Source organism: Rhea pennata, unplaced genomic scaffold (assembly GCF_028389875.1).
Source record: "Rhea pennata isolate bPtePen1 unplaced genomic scaffold, bPtePen1.pri scaffold_71, whole genome shotgun sequence".
Lineage (NCBI taxonomy): Eukaryota > Metazoa > Chordata > Aves > Rheiformes > Rheidae > Rhea > Rhea pennata.
In genome coordinates, this window is record NW_026907699.1 from 97,862 (window position 1) to 118,799 (window position 20,938).

The 20,938-nt window shown below is 48.0% G+C and overlaps 1 pseudogene; it reads left to right on the plus strand.

Annotated features, from left to right (window-relative positions):
- The first annotated feature begins 595 nt into the window (after positions 1–595).
- LOC134154909 (DNA polymerase epsilon catalytic subunit A-like) overlaps positions 596–20,938 on the plus strand; it is a 30,926-nt pseudogene continuing 10,583 nt past the window's right edge.

Genomic DNA, 20,938 nt, shown 5'->3' on the forward strand with positions numbered 1-20,938 from the left:
GGCTCCTTGGGGGCGCAGCCAGCTCCCAGCTCCCTCGCAACCGGAGGGCTACCTGGAGAGGCGGCCAAGACGGCGGCGCCGGTCCGCAACTGCCCCCGTGACGGCGCCGCTTCGGGAGCAGCGGCCGCTTCCCGCGCAGTGCCGCCGCCCCATGACAGGCCGCGCCGGGTCGGGCCGCGCCGGGCGCCGCCGCGCAGGTGCGTGCACGGCAGGGGCAGCCGGGGCGGGGGCGGGGCCTGCACGGGAAGGTGCCGCGAGGGGCGTGGCCAGCGCAGCCGCCCTGCTGCGGGGCAGAGGTCGAGGAAGACAGCGACCATTGGCTGCGGTGCTGCTCTCTGATTGGTGCTCTCCCTGGGGAGGCGGGGCTCGCAGGCTTCCCGCTTGCGGGAGGTGGGGGCAGCACGTGAAGCTGCTCCGTCCGCGGTGGGATGGTGGTCCGGGGTGGCGTGAGGAGCCGGGCGGCGGCGGCGGCAAGGGCGGGCGGGCGGGCGGCGAGCACCGGGGCCTGGCAGCAGCGGGAGGTGTGTGTGTGGGGGGGGTGGGTCACGGCTGGTGGCAGGGACTGGGCGGCGGCTGGCAGCGCTGCGTCCTGCAGGGACGATGGCTCCTCGCTGTCCGCCCTCAAATGCCTGGAGCGCTCGTAGCGCACGGGGCGGCTGGACACACTGTTCGGCTTTGAGTGGCCCACAGAGCCTGGCGAGCGCACGGGCTGGCTCATCAACATGCACCCGGTAGGACTGGGCCGGGGGAGGGGGATGTCACCGGCTGGCGGTGTCACCCACAGGCACCCGGTAGGACTAGGGGGGACAATGATGGGAGGTGTCACCGACAGGCACCTGGTAGGACCAGGGCGGGGGAGGGGGGAGATGTCACCGACAGGCACCCGGTAGGACCTGGGTGTGAGGGGAGGTGTCACCAATAGACACCCAGTAGGACTGGGGTAGGAGGGGGCGGGGGGGTCGTGTGTCATAACAGGCCATGTGCATGTGCAGATGGAGGTGGTGGACGAGGACCGGCGACTGGTGAGCGCTGTGGACTACTACTTCCTCCCAGAGGATGGGAGCCGCTTCAAGGTGCATCCCGTTCCTCCAGGGCAGCGCTGGTGCCCGGGCTGGGCATCCTGCCTGTCCCCACCGGTTTGGCTGTTCTGGGCCCCAGGCATCACCCACAAGGCAGCAGCGCTGTCTGCCCTACGCTGGGTCCACCTGGGACCCTTGGGGGTCAATGTGGGTGCTGCAGAGATGCAGGGATGTGTATGTGGCGCACAAATGCCAGCAACGCGCAGCAAGGGCAGCACGGTGCTCGTTGCTTCCGTTGGGAACCGTTGGGTTGGTTTCTCACCTTGGCTGCGGGGTCGCGCAATGTTCACCGGTTTTGATTTCTCCTGGGTGGCCCTGCCCTATAAGCCGTATTTCTACTTCACTACCCAGAAGGCGAGTATGGACTTAGAAGCTGCGCACTGGCAAGCGGGGTCTTGAGTAAACTAGTGGCCGAGGTCCCAGAGACAAGGGCAGGTTTGACTTGAAGGGTCCCCCAGTAAGCTGAGAGGCCTTGTGACCGACCATCTTCTTGGGTTGGTAGGAGAAAAATCCAGCTACAGTGCTTCTGTTGGTGGTTTTGTCAGAGCTGTTAGAGAAGACCTGAGATGGGAAGCAGCTGTATCAGTATGGTGGCTCCACTAAGGTTTCTTAGAGGGCGGTTGGTTTGTTATGTGATGAATTACCCCTTCAAGGAGCTGTCATATTTTTCCTGTTCTTTTTTTGTCCTAAAATTGATCTCTGGAGCCTATTTCACTTCTTCTAAGCCCAAACAGGGGTAAATTTCCCCTCTCATCTCGTCTTGATCCTGCTCGTGCTGCAAAACTGGGTTTGTTCTGACGGTGCTGTGAATTGACGATCAAAGACAGCCCCAGTGTGAAGGAACAGATTTCCAGATGGCCAGGATTTCAGGACAGCCTCGTGTCCTCCCCTCACAATTGAGGACACTAGTGCCGGAACCTCTTGTGAGCTTGTCTCTCCTCTGGAGAAGCGTCTGGCTTTGTTGCTCATTCTCCAGTTTCTTTGCAGGGCTGTGAATGAGAAGTGTCATCCTTCCTCTCCAAGAAGTTTCAAGGGAACATTTCAAAGCTGGAAACTGTCCCCAAAGAAGATTTGGATCTGGTCAGTATTCCTCTGCCTGCTGTACTATTGAATAACCCTAATCTTTCTTTCTTTGTTTGTTTCTTTCTTTCTTTTGAGCTCAAGTGGAGTAGAAAGGGGCTAAGCAGTAAAGGGAAGCAGTATGCTTACCTTTAATCTTCAAGCACTGTTTGCATTGCATGTCATGAATAGGCTAATTATTGCTTATTGATAGTAATTGCTTATTATAGTAATAGTAAATAAAATATATGTTCTGCTCCAGCACATAGTCTTTTTCACAGGATGCTCAAGAAACTTCCTGAGCTAGAAATGGTTGGAGATAAGAGTGTTGTGGCAGAAGGAGATACTATACATTTACTCTTTCTTGGGTGTGTACTGGTGATTGTGCTTGGAAACAGACAACAAGACAAGATGGCCCTTGGTGTGAACTGGCATAGCTCATATGTTCTTCGCTGTCTTACGTGCTTGCTAGCATCTCTTCTCACTCCTAGTCTTTCCATCCAATTACTACCTCTTCTTTGGCCAGTTCTTCCGTGTGTGCCAGTATAATTTGCCTTCCCAACGCTTTCTTACTGTTAGCAGTCTTCCCCTTTCCCTCATTACTCTTTTCCACCCTCAGCTGGCACTGTCTTGTTGCTTTGTAGCCAAATCACTTGGTGGGTCTTAAGCAGAACTACATTAAGTTATCCTTCCACACGGATGACTTGGTGAAGGTGCGGAAAGAGATCTCTCTTGTTGTGAGGAAAAACAGAGAGCGAGACCAGGCGAGCGATGTCTATACGTCTATGCTGTCAAGGAAAGAGGTCTCCTTAGGATGGTTGGTCCATGGGCTTACTAGGATTCCCCTAGTCACACAGACTAAAAAGTACAAATGAGAATTCCAATCTTCTCTTTGGTTTCCTACACCTGATGTCTGATTTCAGTTGAACCATTTCAAAGGAAGAGGAATCTAGTGAAGTGAGCACTCCCTGCCCCACTGAGAGGTGTACATTTTTTGTTCCAGGTGGTTCCTGGGGTGCCCAGCTATTCTTAAACTCATTGTTATGCTTTATAAATCCAATGCCATAAGAAACCTTTACTATAAAGGCATAGAGGTAATAAGTGTTTTTTGCCTGCGCAATGTTTCCTCACGTGCTGTCAGTCCTGATGACTCTCTTTCTCGAAGGGGGTTGTTGCATTAAAGAGAAGCTTTTGTTATTCCGTTCTCTCCTGTTAATGAATTTTGCTGTTTGGTTATCAGTGGGTACCACTGTTGCTACCTTGTCTCCTACAGTCAAGCCTGCTGGGTCTGAGATGTGCATAAACCTACTTACGTAAATTAGTTGGTGATCTAATGAGAACTGCTCGTTAAATCATATTCTAAAGCTGATTTGAGTTTAATGTATTTGGTCATATTCAGGATCCGGTTCTTCTCGCCTTTGACATTGAAACTACCAAACTGCCTTTGAAGTTTCCTGATGCAGAGACAGACTGGATCATGATGATCTCCTACGTGGTTGATGGGCAGGTAATGGAACAACAGTTCTTTTCTTCATGCTTTGGAGCAAAATACTAGACAGCAAACGAGCATGTCACCTTTGGCGGTCTGGTCCCTGGCTTGCTTTGTTGCTAGTTGCTTGGTTTATATGTAATGGCTGTGGAAATAAAATTGAAGTCTAGTCTGAATGATGCATAAGGATTTCCTCGTTTTGTACGTTGGAGAACCCAGCTAAGGCTACTGGTGCCCCTTTGAGGGGCAGTAGTAATTCGGAGAGTATAGTCCTTAAGTTGTCTTCCTTTTGGCATCCTTAGTTGATTGTAAGCAATTGTTCAGAAGGTGACCTCCAAAGAGTTGTTCCCACTTGACAAAAGCTCTACCTATCAAGCTGTGCAAGGATTATCGCATCGATGGAAGACTATTTCATCCTTTAGGCAGTGTGTTCCGGTTGTTCAGGAACGTGTCCCTGGTGTAGCAGGGATCTGAGTCCTCAGTAACTCTTCCTTTGTCAACTCTCTAGGGCTATCTGATCACAAACAAGGAGATTGTCTCTGAGGATATTGAGGACTTTGAATTTACTCCGAAGCCGGAGTATGAGGGTCCATTCTGTGTCTAAGGAACCAGATGAGGTAAGTAGGTTCTACTTGGGAAATAAGGCTGCTTTTTATCTGCCTTGGTCTCTTGTAGGCCAAAGAGAGCTTATCACCCAATAGAGTGTATCTTTGGGGAGCACAGCGGACAGTCACAGTGCTGGTGATGCTTTCATTTCATGGTGTGATGATGAGGCAGATCAGGTTCTAGCTAGGTCAAGAGCAGAGGGGAAGGACTGCATCAATTTTATTATATCCAGTGCCTGCCTGCAGGAGGTGAATTTGCTGAGTGTTTGTGTTTGTGTTTGTGGGGGAGATGTTTTTTGTTTTGAGTTTTTTTTAATCCTCTGTTGCATACTAGGCTCATTTAATGCAGAGGCGGTTTGAACATGTCCAGAAGACCAAACCTATCATTGTCACATACGATGGAGACTTCTTTGGCTGGTGAGATCAGGAATGAAAACTAACCTGGTTTCTAAAAGGAAATGTTGTCTAGGCCATGAGGTGAGATTGGGTACCAGCCTGTATGTCCTTTGTCTGGAGGTCACATAGCGGCCACATGCGTTCTTATCTATGCAGACTATCCAACCAGTTTGGGAACCTGTTTACAACCTGATTATGTGCTCTTTATCTGGAGTACTGGGCTGAGTCTTGGATCGCCAGCCTGCAGAGGACTGTCGAAGAGGGGGAGGTGGAATTCAGAATTTTTTTTTTTCCCTGAGCAGAGCTATGTTTATTGGCTTTCTATAGAGTCTCCTCAGTTGGTCCTGGGATTGCTGAGCTACTTCTAGATTGTTGTTGATTTGGCAATGTTTGTACACTGATGACCTCAGTAACTGGAGAACAGGCAAAGTGTCAAAAGAGAACTGCAGAATAATAGGGAGACCAGAGCAGCCAAGCCTTTGGGGAGCGAGGGAAACTCGATCATAATGTTCTGCCTCCTGGTATAGGATGTAAGCAAACAGCTTCCTTCTTGCAGTAGCTCTGCCCTACAGGGAGTTTTCACTGTGGCCAGCTCTCACGGGTAAGGTCTGGAGCAAAGGAGAATTCACAAGAAAAATTCCTCATTAAGTAGCTTACAAGAAAGCAATTCTGAAACCCTTGGGGTGGGGATGGGGTGGAGGAAAGGGACTGCTTTGTTTCTTCTCTTCTGCATTGTCTCTCTCCTCAGGCCTTTTGTGGAAGCAAGAGCAGCAGCTCATGGAATTAATATGTGTCAGGAAATTGGATTTCAGAAGGGCAGCCAGGGAGAGTACAAAGCCCCACAGTGCATCCACATGGATTGTCTGAGGTACCGAATGCTGCATCTGTACCGTATAACTGCATCTTTATCTGTTAAATTTGTATAAAATGCCTACAGTTGATGTATTTGAATACTGTCCCTTTTCCATCTCTGTGCACTGCTATCATGAGTTGCATCTTATTAGGAAAGGACTAGCACCCCCATCTTTGGTTGTGCTGCTTCTACTCGGTACTCCATTGTGTGCCGTTAGCTACAGAAGTTACGTCTTGCCCACACTAGCCTGAACAACTAACTCTGTTTATACAGTCTGCTCGTGGCTGTCACTGGGGATTTGAGAACTGTCCTGGATAGCAGGTAAAAGGACAGGATAAGACCAAACCGTTGTAGTGGGCACAGGGCCATATTCTAACCCAACAGCCTGCCTAGCACAGAGAGGAAAAGAAAGGGTGCATGTGTGTGTGTGTGTGTGTGTGTGTGTGTTTGTGTGTACAGGAGAGGGCTGTCTGTCTTGGCAGTTGTGACTTGAATGTTTTTTCACATTGGACCAGTGTCCAGACTCTGGAAAACAACTGCCTCTCTTTGCAGTCCTGCTGATACCTCCTCCTGTGTTTAAACGTTTATCTTTGAAGTCTCTGAAGTATGAGGGTTGAGAAAAATCTGAGCAGTAGAAATGATTTGAATAGCAGAATTTGTACGAGTCAGGATTTAAGAGCATGGGTAGATATGCAGACTGTCTAAAGCTGTGCAGCTTCTTATTCCACTGCACTTGGATGTTCTGCTCTCACCTTTCCCTGTTAGAGTAATCCAGATCTTTTTGTACGTAGCAGCCCTTTCTGAAGTGCAGGGCTGTCTCTTCGTAGACTGGCATTTTCATTATTCTGTCTAGGTGGGTGAAGAGAGAGAGTTACCTGCCAGTGGGAAGTCACAACCTGAAAGCAGCAGCGAAAGCAAAACTGGGTTATGATGCAGTGGAGCTGGACCCTGAAGAGATGTGCCGGACGGCTATGGAGGAGCCTCAGGTATTCCCACCCTGTGCTGTATCTCTGGGCATCTGCAATATTAGTGAACCTTTGAGTTAGAGCTTTGTGAAATCCTTTAAGTTAATGCAGTGTCTTTGAGAAGTTGTCAGTGTATCTTGCTGAATTTCAGACACCTGAAAGAACTTAAGCTTAGGGAAGAATAGAATTTCTTTGATGTTTTTCTGGCATTGGCGCTGCACTGTATATTTGTGTTATTTACACTTCTGCAAAACGGTAGTACTCAGGGCATTGCAACGGAGCAGTACTTTGCTAGTGTTCAGGAGACACCTTAATGAGGTTTCTGCCGAAGCCCTGGAGATCTCTGTAGGCCAAGAGTGGCCTCCTGACCACTCCGGAGTGGCATCTGTGCAGATGTGTGAAATCTTCCCCATTTCTGCTAATTTGGAGCTGGCTTATGTAATTCAGGTTAAAGCAGAATGTCGTCTTAAGCCAACTGATAACTCTTTACATGCTGGGATGTTTGTATGCAGAAATATACCTTTTGCATCTTCCTGCTGATTTCAACCTTTCATTGTTTCCCGTTGTACGTGTTAACTGCTGTATTAAATGTGACTGGGATTGATTTGTCTTTCTCCTCAACAGACTCTGGCCACCTGTTCGGTGTCTGATGCAGTTGCTACCTATTACCTATATGAAGTATGTGCACCCTTTCATTTTCACGTTGTGCACCATCCTTCCCATGGAGCCTGATGAGGTGAGTGCATGCCTGAAACAATTTCTTTTCTGGGCAGAGAGCTGCATGCTTCATGCAACAGTGACACATTGGCAATAGAACTAATTTCTACTGTTTGGATAGTTTTTCCCAAGGAAAGGAGGGAAAGTAGTCTCCAAATGCGCTTCCTTTCTGCAGTACAGCAGTCATAGCTGTTTTCCATAGACCAGTTATGGGTAGCCTAAGTGAAGGAGTTGGTTTTGTTTCCTTACTGTGCTCCTTCTTGCCTTGGGCTTCAATACTGCCTGAATAAACACATCATGTTGGGCACCAAATCAGACATTTAAGTTCAATGATGTGGTGATAAAGCCAGCCTAATTGCAGCAGCACCCTTTACAGTGCTTCTTTCTAAGTCCAGTTTTTGATGTCTGTGTTTTACAGGTGTTAAGAAAAGGTTCTGGGACACTGTGTGAGGCATTGCTGATGGTTCAGGCCTATCACGCCAACATCATCTTCCGCAACAAGCAGGAGCAGGAGTTCAGCAAACTTACAGATGATGGCCACGTGCTGGACTCGGAGACGTATGTAGGAGGCCACATGGAAGCTCTGGAACCTGGGGTTTTTCGCAGTGACATCCCTTGCTGCTTTAAAAAGGTAAGGACACAATCAAGGTGCTGCGACAGAGGCTTTAAAATGGTAATGCAATGATGCTCTTTCTCTTCTTTCTGGAGAACATGGCAGTAGGGAATAACCCTCCAACTGGAATTACCATCCTCTGTTCTTTTGGGGGATACCCAATAGCAATACCTGTTATAAAACTTTGATACCTAATTTATGGCTTGAGTGTATGAACCTGCTTAGAGTTTAGGTGGGAAGGGTTGGAGAAGTTGCTCTTCATGACCTCAGACTGGCTATTGGGTAAAGACAGTGTTACAGCAAGGAGAGTGGTTCATTGCTTTTGTGTGGGTTTGTTTATTGGTTGGTTGAGGGTGGGTTTTTTTTTATGGTTTTTGGTTTTCTTTGAGCGAGTGGTTGTTGGCATAGATGACTCTGTTTTTGTCTCATCAGGATTATATCTTTGTCCTTCTCCCACTCAAGCCAAGCTTCTTTCGGCCACTTCATTTGGCCTCTTTTACCTGTTTCTGGTTAGTACTACTGTCTAGATTGTAAGTTTTTAGAGGCAACTTCTCTCTTTGCTGTGTGATACACCACACCTCAGTGCTGCTTATTTTAGTGGCCTTAATCTCATAAATGATCTTAAGGGAACGTGCACTGTGAATTTAGAAGGATCTTAAATCTAAATCCTTGGCCCCTTAGAGCAGGGAGAAGTGTGAGCAGCTGACTGCTAGGTCAGCCACGCCTCATAAGTGTTGCTCTATGGAACATACATGCAATCATCTCTTCTTGTTAGCTGCCCTATATAGCCTCCTTTGCAGGAGAACTCCAAGGGCCGGGGAGCAGCCACCATCTCTTCTCTGCTTTGTGTTTTGCCTTAGTGCGAGTGGTGTAGACTTTTGTGAGTTGTAGGGTTCTTAGCAGAAAGCCACCGTCCTTCAGTTCTAGAGAGCTCTCAAGTTGGCTGTGGAGGTCAGGCCAGCTAATTGGCCAACATTATCTGCCTGCTCACATCGGAGCTGGTCGATGAACAAAGGGGCATTTCCAGATGCCATTCAGCTGACCTGTTTCAGCCATCTGCCCTTCAGATGAGATGAACTGCTCTCTACCCATACTGAGACATGCTCTGCTAAGTAGTGAGCCTGTTTTCAAAGATCCCCGAAGCTACACTGGAGCATGGATAATCTTGCAGAAGCTGTCACTCCCCACCCCCTCTTTCCCTGGGCAGTGTGCGAGGATGGGTGTCAGGGCTAGAACAGGTCTCGGTATCATTCCTGTATCCTTGCAGAATCCTGCTGCCTTTGACTTCCTGGTGCAGCACATGGAGAAGACGCTCCGGCATGCTGTCGAAGAGGAAGAAGGTTTGCCTTTGGATCAAGTCACCAGCTTCCAGGAAGTCTGTTGTCCTGCCTCAGCCTGCAGGGCCAGAAGCATGACTGGGCTTTCCAGGGAGAGCAGAATTGTGAGGGTGGAGTTGCAGCACATTTCTTTAGGCAAGCCTGGGTCCTGTGCACATATGTTGGTGTTGAAGAAAGTTGTTATACAACTTTGAGTTCTGCCCCATGTATATCTGTGCCTTATTTCCCATATTAATAAAGAACTGGCATAGGCTGGAGGCAAGGCTGATTTTTCTCATCCTGAATATGTCTGGTGAGACACCACATGTTAAAGATGCCTGTTTAGACTCATTTTATACTCCATGGAGAGAGACAGGAGAAACTTATCTGTAGACATTTGCAGTGTAGATGAAACCTACCTTGGAGGTCCAAAAGAAAACCTTAAAGATTGGTGGCTAAAGAAGACTCGCCTCTGCCACTCTTCTTAATCCTGTTCCTTTAGTTCTTCATACTCTTCCTCTGTTCCCCAGACTCAGTGGCAGGTGTCTCTGCATGTGGGAAGTAAAGGACCAAATATAGTGCATATGTGACTGCATCATTAATTCCTTCTTGTTTGAATTTTACTTCTTTACATCTCCCCGCAGGTTTGTGATGAAATCAAAGTCAAGCTGAATTCCTTTAATGATGTTCCTAACGGAATTGAATGCCCCCGTATCTACCATTTAGATGTAGGGGCCATGTACCCCAACATCATTCTGACCAACAGGTTGCAGGTGGGTAACCTCAGTCCAGTCAGGAAGGTGTCTTCTGTTTTGTCTTGCAGATGGTCTAGGAGTTCCCTCCAATTTGATCCCCTTAACGGCAAACAATAAACTTTCTGCCCTGGACAGGGGGATAAAATAAGGCTCAGTTTGAAATCCAGTCAGGCTGTTACAGTTGGCAGGTGTACAGAGCCGAAAGGTCTGTCCAAGGTAGAGCAATAGCTTTAGCTGGTTTCTTCCAAAGAATAGTCATTGTTTTTGCTGTAACTTGTGTTCTGAAAAGCTCCTAGAAAGGAAAACTTACTGAACATCACCTCTGTGATGTTCACATTTGTGTTCTTCTACTACCCAACATCTGTTCATTCTGAAATATGTCACTGGAGACGGTTCTGTTTTCTCTAACATGGGTGTGTCTGACCTGTGTCCAGCCTTCAGCAATGGTGGATGAGGCCACGTGTGCTGCCTGTGACTTCAACAAGCCAGGTGCTCATCGTTGGTGCCGGATGACTTGGCAGTGGAGAGGAGAATTCAGTAAGTGTAATTCTGCTGTCTGCTTTGTCAAGTTCCCTGTTGCATTGCAGCATGGATAGAGCTTGCAGTGTGAGCTGAAGACACAGAGACCACTTCCTGTTCCTCCCCTGGAGAGCTCCTAGTTGCTGTTCCTTTGCAGTGCCTGCAAGCCGCAGCGAGTATCACTGCATCCAGCAACGACTGGAGCCTGAGATGTTTCCTGCTCTGTATCCAGATGGAGCACCCCGGGCGTTCCACGAGCTTTCCCGTGAAGAGCAGGCCAAGTATGAGAAGAAGTGACTGGTAAGTGAAAAAAAAAATGGCATTACCTGGAGCAGGTTTTTGCTGCCTAGACTGCAAACACATCATTAATTACTTCTCTCTCAGGTCTGGAGCTACTTAGTTCATGCTGGCTCAGACTGAATTTGATCTCAGTTTTATGCTGCAACAGTTTTCCCCTAGGATCCCAACCAATTCCTGTACGTTTTTTGAGGAGGAGGCAAGTGCTGTTTTTTGTCTCAGTGTTTCTCTTTTCTCACTGAGAGCCATATATTTGAGCTGACACACATGAAAGGTGGTGTTTGTTTGTCTGTTTGTTTTTGTTGTTGTTCTTTAATGAGTGCTAATTAAAGCATGTCAGTGAAACACATGTGTCAATACCCTTTCACTTTTTGCTCCTAAAGTGATACTGCTCAGCAGAAGCATCTAGTTAGCAGGGGCTCTGAGCAGAGCCTGAATTTGTGGATGGGCCATCATGGGCAATTTATTTCCCACACATACCTCTGCATCTCTATAGAGAGGTGCTGTTTCTCTCTGAATTAGTATCTTCCACCCCTTGCCTGTGTAGCAGGTCTGCTTCCTTGCTTTCCTAGGTATGGTGTTTATTTGCATTGATGGAATTTTTCTCAGACTGGTGCCTTGAAAGCTTCGGATCTGTGTGGTTTGCCCTGATGCCATTGTGTTCATCCTTCCCATCCATAGTGGGGCACTGATCTGTGAGAAGGCTTTCTCTATTTATTCCCTTTACTAGATTATTGCTGCAAGGCTTGTGAGCAGATCCACGTCACCAAGGTGGAGGAGCGTGTCACCACCATCTGCCAGCGAGAGAACTCTTTCTATGTAGACACTGTACGAGCTTTCAGAGACCGTCGCTGTGAGTTCAAGGGGCTGCATGAGGTGCTGGGCTTGAATTTCTGTTTTATTTGTGCTGCGAAAGCTAGAAGGTCCTCACCTCTCACTGAAAACTTGAACCCTAAAGGATCGTTTTGCTCAATCTGTATGGTCAATAAGAAATACTAGCTTTCCTGACAGCTCTGGTGCAAGTGCAGTTTTTCCCCTGCTGAATCCTAAACAGCTGCTGCCACAGTGGTTCCTATCTCTGTGATGTCTCAGCTCACTTTCAGTGCTAGGAAAGAAAACAGCTGGGTTTTTTTTGGCTTTTACTGGATCTAGAAAATCCTCAGCTCAACTATTTTGTGATCTGGTTTGTGTTCAGCGTAGGGTACTTTTCAAACAGAAAGATGAGACAAGCAGAGAAACAATCTTGATCTTAGGCTAAGAAATGATTGATTCTAGGAGAAAGAAGCAGCATATTCTAGTTCTCAAATGTTTGGAGTCTTGTGGCAGAGGGAGGAGACTGACATGTAATTGCTAATATGTTGAAAGAAATGACAAGACGCTGGGACTCTGTCTCTGGAAGAGTTTAATAAAGAGCCATTTGCTTTGCAGTTATTGCTAGTTCTGTCGTGAATCACGGGAGTGGCTGGGAGGCCTTTTCTACTGAAATGTTCTGCTGTTAGTCTCGATCTAATCTCTTGCTGCAAGCATTTAGTTCTTGCCAGCACAATACGTGGTGTGACAGAATTGATGTAGGATGGCAGTTCTGCTGGGATTAGGTAATTCTAACTATGGGTGTGAGTTACAGTTGATGCTGCAAGACTCTTCCATAATATAGCATAATGCCTATGCCCAACGCTTCCCCCTCAAATGCAAAAGAAAGAGCAGAAAGAAAGAGGAATTATCTTAATAACTGATACTGTTCTAGGATCACAGTGTCATATTAGGATTGAGGTGGGGGGAATATCTGGCTATTGGTACTGCCTGTAGTGGAATGTAGGGTTGTCCTGACTCTGCCTCTTGCCATCAGGTGTGGAAGAAAAAGCTGTCTGCGGCTGTGGAGACAGGCGATGCCTCTGAAGTGAAGCACTGCAAGAATATGGAAATCCTCTATGACTCCCTGCAGCTGGCACACAAGTGTGTCCTCAATTCTTTCTATGGCTATGTCATGCGTAAAGGGTGAGTCTCACCTGCGGTCATTGCTGGAGTCCTCCAGCAAGGAGCGTTGTAAACCAGAGCTGTTCTAGTGAGGCTCTCACCTTCTTAACGTGCTTCCGAAGCACGAGGGGGATGATAGGTGATCCCTGTAACACTTTTTTTTGTTCCTACTAATGACTTCTTATTTATTAGTCCCCTTAGCAGGGACCTTTGCTAAACAAGGCCCTGTAGCATTGGCAATGGATGGCAGGGTTGTCTATAGGTGATTCTTCAGGGTGTGCGGTTTCCTGAAGTATCACAGGGAAGGAAAAGGCAAATGATCTCCTGAGGGCTGTTGTGATTGTCTTTTTTGCCCTGAGACTTTATTTTCTGTACGACCTGATGCGCTTCCCCGCAGCTGTACTTAAGAGGTAGCACTGCAGCCTTTTGACTGTCCCTCCTCCATTCACAGAGCTTGCTGGTACTCCATGGAAATGGCTGGGATTGCTTCACTGGAGCAAATATGATCACACAGGCTAGGGAGCTGATTGAGCAGATTGGGTGAGTATGTACTGAGCTGAGGAAGAAAGGTTCTCCTGTATGTAGTGTGAGTAGGTGGGTAAGGGCAGAATTTGACCGGCAGAGAAGAGGAGCAGTGGGATAGATGTGGGATTAATCAGTGGAAGCTCTGGTGTTCTGGAGATTCAGGTTTCTGACATTGCCATGGCTTATTAATGCCACTGCTGTTGTATGACTAGGACTTCCTTTGCAGAAAGGACACTGCCTCTGCCTGACTTGTGGACAGAGAACAGTTCTTTGGCATATTTTCCAATCTCTTCCTGATGATGATTTTTTTTTCTTCCGTTCTTAGGAGACCTCTAGAACTAGATAGAGATGGGATTTGGTGTGTTCTTCCCAACAGCTTCCCGGAAAACTTTGTCATCGAGTCAACCAATGCAAAGAAGCCGAAGGTGACAATCTGCTACCCAGGTGCCATGCTGAACATCCCCGTGAAGGTGAGTCTGGCATCTGTACCAGCCAGCTGTACAGTCTGGTAAAAACAGTGAAAGGGAAGAAAACGTTTTAGCCTTCTGTAGGCCTGCAAGCCAGTCAGGCAGTTCTTGTGAAGGGAGTAGCTCTACTGGCAGTGGAGTATGCATCTTTGTTCTCGGAGTTGGCTTCAGCCCAGAGGACAGCCTGTCTTTTGTCTCTGGTCCCCTGTGTAATGAGCAGGACGTTGGGGCTGACAGCTTTGCTTGCTACACAGCTACTCTCTGCCCTGCACAGCCCATAGCTCAAACTGGCGTTTGAGTGGAAGGAGAGACTCTGATATAGCAGAGAGGGTATAGTGTAAGAGACCAGGGTTGGTGTCTGCTTATGTACATAGACTGCCAGAAGCAGTAGGAGTCAAGACAACAAGGTCCCATGCTCTGCTTGCTCAGACATTTATGGCTATAAGCCAAAAGAAGTGACTTCAGAGTCTCCTGCACTTTTCTTCAGGTCCCATGTTTGAGTCCTACGTGCTAAATTGTTCTGTAGGTTTCCAAGGAGTTGCTTGGTCACAAGGAATCAGGATACTTTATTCTCTGCTAAGATAGGGTAAGTTATGCTCCCTCAGGGGAGCAGGGATTGATCTTTCCCATCATCCGGAAGGAACAAAGGCCATCAGTGATCCCTTCAGACAGGATGATGTATCTGGGGGCTATCTGCTCGTATAATCAGCCGAGCTGTTGAGTGAGGCTATTCTGTTGGGGCTGTGCCGGCAGGAAGGCTTCACAAATGATGAGTACCAGGAGCTGGCGGACCCAACCTCTCTCACCTATGTCACACGCTCAGAAAACAGCCTCTTCTTTGAAGTGGATGGGCCCTACTTGGCCATGATCCTCCCAGCATCCAAGGAGGAGGGCAAGAAGCTGAAGAAAAGGTAAGAGTTCAAAGCTTGAAAAATCACCACTTCCCCAAGGGAAGGGATTGAGGGTCCTTTTTCTTGACTACATTTGAGGCGTGTTAGTCCTTGCCCAGTCCTCTGGAGCTGGCAGCATGTTTGGTTTGCTTGTTGCTGCGTACCACCGAGATCATGCTGTCTTTAAATGGCAGGTTCCTTGCATGAGATCAGTCTTTGAATCCAGCTATGCCCTGGCCTTAATTGACACACTCTGACAGTAAATTTCTGGAGATAACAGTAAAACAGCACTTCTCAAACTTTCTGATTAGTCATGGTCTCCCTGTTTGGTTCTGAGATGCACAGGCAAACTTTGATTTTTCTTTCTATCTTTTCTCTTTAAATTCACTAATCTCTGTCTGTCCCTCTCTCAAGTTTACAGACCTCTAGTAATACTTTTCCCAGACGTTTCCACTTTAATCCCCATCTAGGGGAAGGAGTGGATCTTGCCATTGCCATCACGGTATAGAAAAGCAATTGCACTTGACTTCACTGACTTTCTCATGCAGCCTCCTTGACTATGAGCAGGAGCAATTGCTAGAGGACTGCCCACAGACCTGGGTCTGGGTTCAGAAAATACTGTCACTGTCCTCCAGCACTCTCTGTTCTTACAGGACTATGTTTGTTTCTGCTTGAATGTCTCTGTTGGATGAGCTCCAGCATCCACTGTGAGTGCCTTTGCATGCCAAGGGAGTCTATCGCAGAAGTCAAGATGATGTCAAGCACTGAATGAACTCTGCTCATAGGAGTCTTATCTCAGGGGCCCTTGATTTTTTCCTGTGATTTTTGGGATGTCAGCAAGTGCACTTATTTCTTGCTCACTCTCCAAGTGGAAAGAGCAGTAGTGTGGAGCTGGCTGGCAGGTACCGCTGCCAGCTGAGGAAGAAAAGACTGCCTGGAGGAGGAGTGATAAAGCAATGTACGTTTGAGTCTCACCTCTGTTCCACTGAAGCTTCCTGTGATGGTTGTATTGAGCCATACAAATAATTGGCAGGCATGTGAAATCCAAGAAACACAATAGAAAAAAAGAGGACAGTGTGTTATCATAGTTGTTTCGATAGCGATGTCCGGTTTCCTCTGAGTCCATTTTGCCAGCGTCCCCTCCTGTTTTCCAAACAAAGCTTCATTCTCCTGTATAAGGCTTTTCCCAGTATTTCACTCCACTTCTCTACTCCTCTAACCCCGACTCTCACTTCTTGCCCTTTATTTGTGTGCATTTAAGAACATTTTGCCAGTTAGTACTGGCAAGTTGGGGGCAGAGGCTGATGTGCTTTTGCAGCTGGAGGTGAAGTAGTTCATGATGTTACTGTCTCTAGCTGTGTAAATATGCCTAGATCATGCTAGTACAGAGCCCCACAGCTTGGATTAATTTACCTGGTGGCTGCCTGGTTTGGCAATACTAGAAGTACTTTGGCAGGAGGGTAGTAAGCAGCATCCTGGGAGATGTGTTCCTTGGCATAGACCAGGTTTTGCCCAAGCTCTATATCCTAGGTATGGAGTCTTCAATGAAGATGGATCCTTGGCTGAACTGAAAGGGTTTGAGGAAAAGTGATGGGGAGAGCTGCAGTTGGTGAAGGTATTCCAGTCTTCTGTATTCGAGGCCTTTCTGAAAGGCACCACACTGGAGGAGGTCCCTGCCTCTGTAGCCAAGGTGGCTGATTACTGGTTGGATGTACTGTAGAGCAAGGTGAGTGTAGGGTTTGCAGGATATGCATCCCCTGCATGTTTGTCTTCTCAGGCTGGCCAGAGAAGAGATGTCAAAGCTACCCTAACGCTGTAGGGAGGATGGACTTTGTCTGAAGAGAATGGTTGGTCCATTGTGCCTCTGATGGCTGTTTGCCTGTAATTTCTGCCCCTTTGATTCTCTAGGGCTGTTCTTTAGGGTCTTTTAGCACCAGACCTGTTATTACAGCACTTTTGTCAGCTGTTACCGCTTAATTGTGGGTAAGCGTTGTCCTCCAGTCACCTCTTTCACAGAGGTAGCGTGGTGGCCCTCTTCCACCAAGGACCTTCTCTAGAGCCACTCACTGAGACAGAGGATGGCAGAACCATTTGCCTGCAGAATGTTTTCTGAGGAGCCCAGAAGAGATTAGCTTTAAAATAACCAGCAAGAGCAGAGACAATGCCAGAAAACAGAGCCTCAAACCGGGGAGCAGGAGAGATGAAAAGCCGGAGCGACTGCTCTGCTTGGGAGTTTATTGGGAGCACTTCCCCTTTGTATTTTGCATCTGGCACTATGGAGCTGGGCGCACTAAGAGTTTGACGTACAACATCATTTCAAAGCATTGCATTCACAGCACAAATTCTGATGCAGACCTCATGTCCATGCTCTCTATATTCCATAGGTCGTGTTGGCAACTGGAGCAGAGATTGCTCACAAACTCCTCATAAAGACAGCCGTATCAATCGGTTTAAATGTTCCATGTATATAATAGCAACGAGGTTTGATCATTAGGTTCCTGATAGTGTTTTTTTTTCCTTACTCCTTTTTTCAGGCTGCCAACATGCCTGATTGAGAGCTGTTTGAGCTGATCTCAGAGAACCATTCCATGTCTCGCAAGCTAGAAGACTCTGGGGAGCAGAAATCCACTTGCGTCAGCCCTGCCCAGCGTCTGGCAGAATTCTTGGGAGCCCAGATGGTGAAGGATGCAGGGCTAAGCTGTCAGTTTATCATTTCTAAGAAAGCAGAAGGGTCTCCAGTCACAGAGAGGTAAAACTGCCTTGAGGGGCCAGGACTTTTGGGAGGATGTGAAAGGAATGGCAGGGTGAATTGATGTGGCATGACCAAGTGATTGCTGGTGTACTGGCTTGGACCATAAAAGAGACTGTAGTGGTGAGTAATGCTGTGCAATTGCCTGCTGTTTGGTGGCATAGCAGAGGGGTGAGAGGAGAAGCCCAGAGAGGTGTGTGCAGGCTGAGAAGATGGGGTGCTGTGCTGCCAGTGAGCTTGCTCCTGGTTGGTGCTTCCCTATCTTCTCCAGGGCCATCCCACTTGCCATCTTCCAAGCAGAGCCCAGTGTATGGAAGCACTACCTCTGGAAATGGCTGAAGAGCCCCTCACTGCAGGACTTCAGCATCCGGGCGGTGAGTTGAATGCCCCTATGGAGCAGCACAGCCTTTGATTCTCCAGCACTAGGCTGCAGCTCCTCCCTCGGGAGGCACTATGTTGGCAGCAGTTAGTTGTTGTCACAAAGTGAAGTGCTGTGGAGAGTACTGCAAGCAAGGAGAAATGCTGGTCCCTACATCACCCAGCAGAGCCCAGAGCAGCACCTTTCTGCTCCATCTCCTTCACTGTCTACTATTGTGCATCTTGCCCAGATTCTGGACTGGGACTACTATATTGAGAGACTAGGCAGCACCATCCAGAAAATCATCACTCTTGCTGCAGCACTGCAGCAGGTATGGAGGTGGGAAAGGACAGGAGGGCTGCAGGTCCATGGTGATGGGAGGAAAGACAGAGGGCATTGGCTTTGGGGACTGCTTATGTGTGATTTGACAACATTCCTCAGGTAAAGGACTCTGTCCCACGGGTCCAGCATCTCGACTGGCTGCACAAGAAACTCCTAGAGAAGAATGATGTGTACAAACAAAAGAAAATGAATGAGCTCTTCACTTCTGAAGGCAAGAGAAAGGTAATAAGAGTGAGAGAAAGGAGTTGGCTGTGCTGATGGGCATCTCTTGCTGATACTGTGTTCTCAGCACCCAAATCTTCCTGCTGTCATTTCTCTCAGGTCCTTGCTAACCAGCACCAGGGGGGAACACCCAGCTCCCAGATTGGAGACATAGAGGATTTGGGGGCTGCTAAGCCCCTTCAGCTGTTGGTTCCAGTTGCAAATAAACAGAAGCGGGTCCGTACGGCAGAGGAAAGCCAGCAGATGTTCCAGTATCTGGAGTTGTCGCAGTCCTGGCGAGAGATCCTGGGCCCACCTGCTGCCATGGGCACTACTAAGGTAAGTGAAGTAGACTGGGCAGGAGGAATCCAGGAAACATCCTAGGAGTATGATCATCTGCCTAGCCAGCCAGGGAACAGGGCGTAGCAAGCTGCATGTTTATTGAAACCCTCTGCGCTTCTATGGCTGAAAACTACAAAGGGAAGTGTTACCGGGAGAGTCCCACTAGCAGAGAAAGTCAGGCCAATGGCAACTTCACAGCTATGCCAGTAACATGATCAGGGTCTGAAGGTGGAAGGGCTCGGCTTTATGTTGCTTGATCCTCATGTGTACGAGATGCGTGGTAATTTCTGTGGTTCCTGTTCATGCACTCTCTCTGATTAGGAAGAACAACTGGTCTGGCAGTGCTACCACAAGAAGAAATGGGAGCTGCAGGCTCAGCAGCACCAGGAGCATCGGAAGAAGCGGCACCTGGAGGATGGTGGAGTGATGACAGGCGGAGGCATAATCCGTGATACCCTCTCCAAAGGACTGAGCAGCTACGTGTACAGGACGGCACGCCGCATCCTGGACTTGCCCTGGCAGATTGTGCAGGTACCAGGCAGCAAGGCAGGCCCACTCTTAACCCCTCACAGAGGCCAGTTCAGTGCCCTATGCCTCATGTTTGCAATACCTGTAGTCAAACCTTGAACGTCAGGGACAGCTAACCTCAATCCTACTTTAGTTTTACCTCCTTGAAGGTCATGTGGGACTGCATAGCCTCAGGCTCAGAGAAGCCTTGTAAGGAAATGAGGTCCTCAAGTGATCGTGCTTGACTGCAAATCTGGGACTTCTATGTAGACCCTGTGTGGGGCAAGCTCAGCTGAGGAGCTGGGCAAGTGTGCCTTGAATCCTAGATTTAGTCAATGCGAGCATGAAGAAGTTGATGGTACAATCCAAGCGTTTTCTTAATTTCTTGTTATGCTTGGTTGCCTCTGCTATCTGAGACCCAGCCTCTTGTTGTGACACTTCTCATCTTCCAGAAAAGTCTTGTTTGGTTTAAGGTCACATGCAGCCTTTGACTCTGTGTGTAACCATGAGCTGGAGATGGGACACCTAATCCAGCATGTCCAAATGCTTTGGCTAAAGTCAGACAATGGCATGAATTTGTTAGCTAATGCTAGCCCAAAGCTAAGAGATGTGTTTGAGCCTTTACCAGGTGTCCTCTTCCCTTCAGAAGCACAATGCAACGTGCTGCCTGCAGATCAGTCAGAGCTGTCTTCATTCATGCTCTGACATTTCCTCTGGCAGAACATTTTTTTTCACCGTACCTGTAGGACAATAGCAGGATGTGGAGATGCCAGAGCTGAGAGCAATGAATCTTTGGGTCCACTGCTGTCTTTGTGGTCACCAATTGCTCCTTATTTGGAGAACAAAGTCATAGGTAGTAGAGCCTTTGAAGATCCCAGAAGTGCTCCATGGCGTGTATGTAAGAGCTAAGAATGGGTTGCATCTCTCCAGCAAAGCTAACTTAAATCACCCTGTCCTGCAGATTGCTGAGAGCAGCCAGGCTGGCTTGTTGAGGCTGTGGGCAGTGATCGGAAGCGACCTGCACTGTATCAGACTGAGCATCCCAAGAGTGTTCTGTGTCAATCAGCGCGTTGCAAAACCAGAAGAGGGAGCTGTCTACAGGAAGGTGGGGGTCATGTTTTTGACCCTGCTGCTTCTACAAGGGAAAACAGCTGCTTGAATATATATAAGTTGCTCTAGCCACTGTGGGCAGATATTATGGACGGTTTGCCTCACAAGACCTCCCTGTCCAGCCCTGCTAATGCACCTTAATGCAGTCCCTTTTGCCTGCTGCTAATCTCAGCCTGACCAGAAAGCAGGTTGACAGTTACTGCAATGTGGACAAAGCATAAATCCCGCTAACTGCCTTAGGAATGACCAGCACCGGCAGCTAGATTGCTTCCTGAGTCAGCATGTTTCTGGAAACATAAGGCTGGCTCAAACTACAACTCCTTACTGCCCTTTAAGATTCTGCTGCTGTTGGGAGGAGCTCAGGCTGAAGCAAGGTGCCCTGCTAAGTATGTCTGTTTTCCTGGCGGGTGAACCAGATCTTGCCCCGCTCAGACTTTGTTTACAATCTCTATGACTACTCAGTCCCTGAAGATGTACCAAGAGCACATCAATGAAATCAATGCAGACCTGTCTGCTCCAGATGTTGAGGGAATGTATGAGACTCAGGTAACCCTTCCAGGTGCTCGTTTTCCTTCCTCATCCTTTAAGGAGTGCTGAGTGGTAGCTGACTGGTCTGTGTACCAATGGCACAGGTAGAGGCATGGGAGCTCAAAGTGAAACAAGTTAGTAAGACGCTAAAATGAAAGACCCTCTCTTTCTTAGTAGCTTTCTCAGAAATGTGCCCAGTTTTATATGAGCAAAGATACTTGTTTGGTTTACAACCCCTTAGGGGAAAGAGGTTTAGATTTATTTGAAATTAGGAGACTCTGG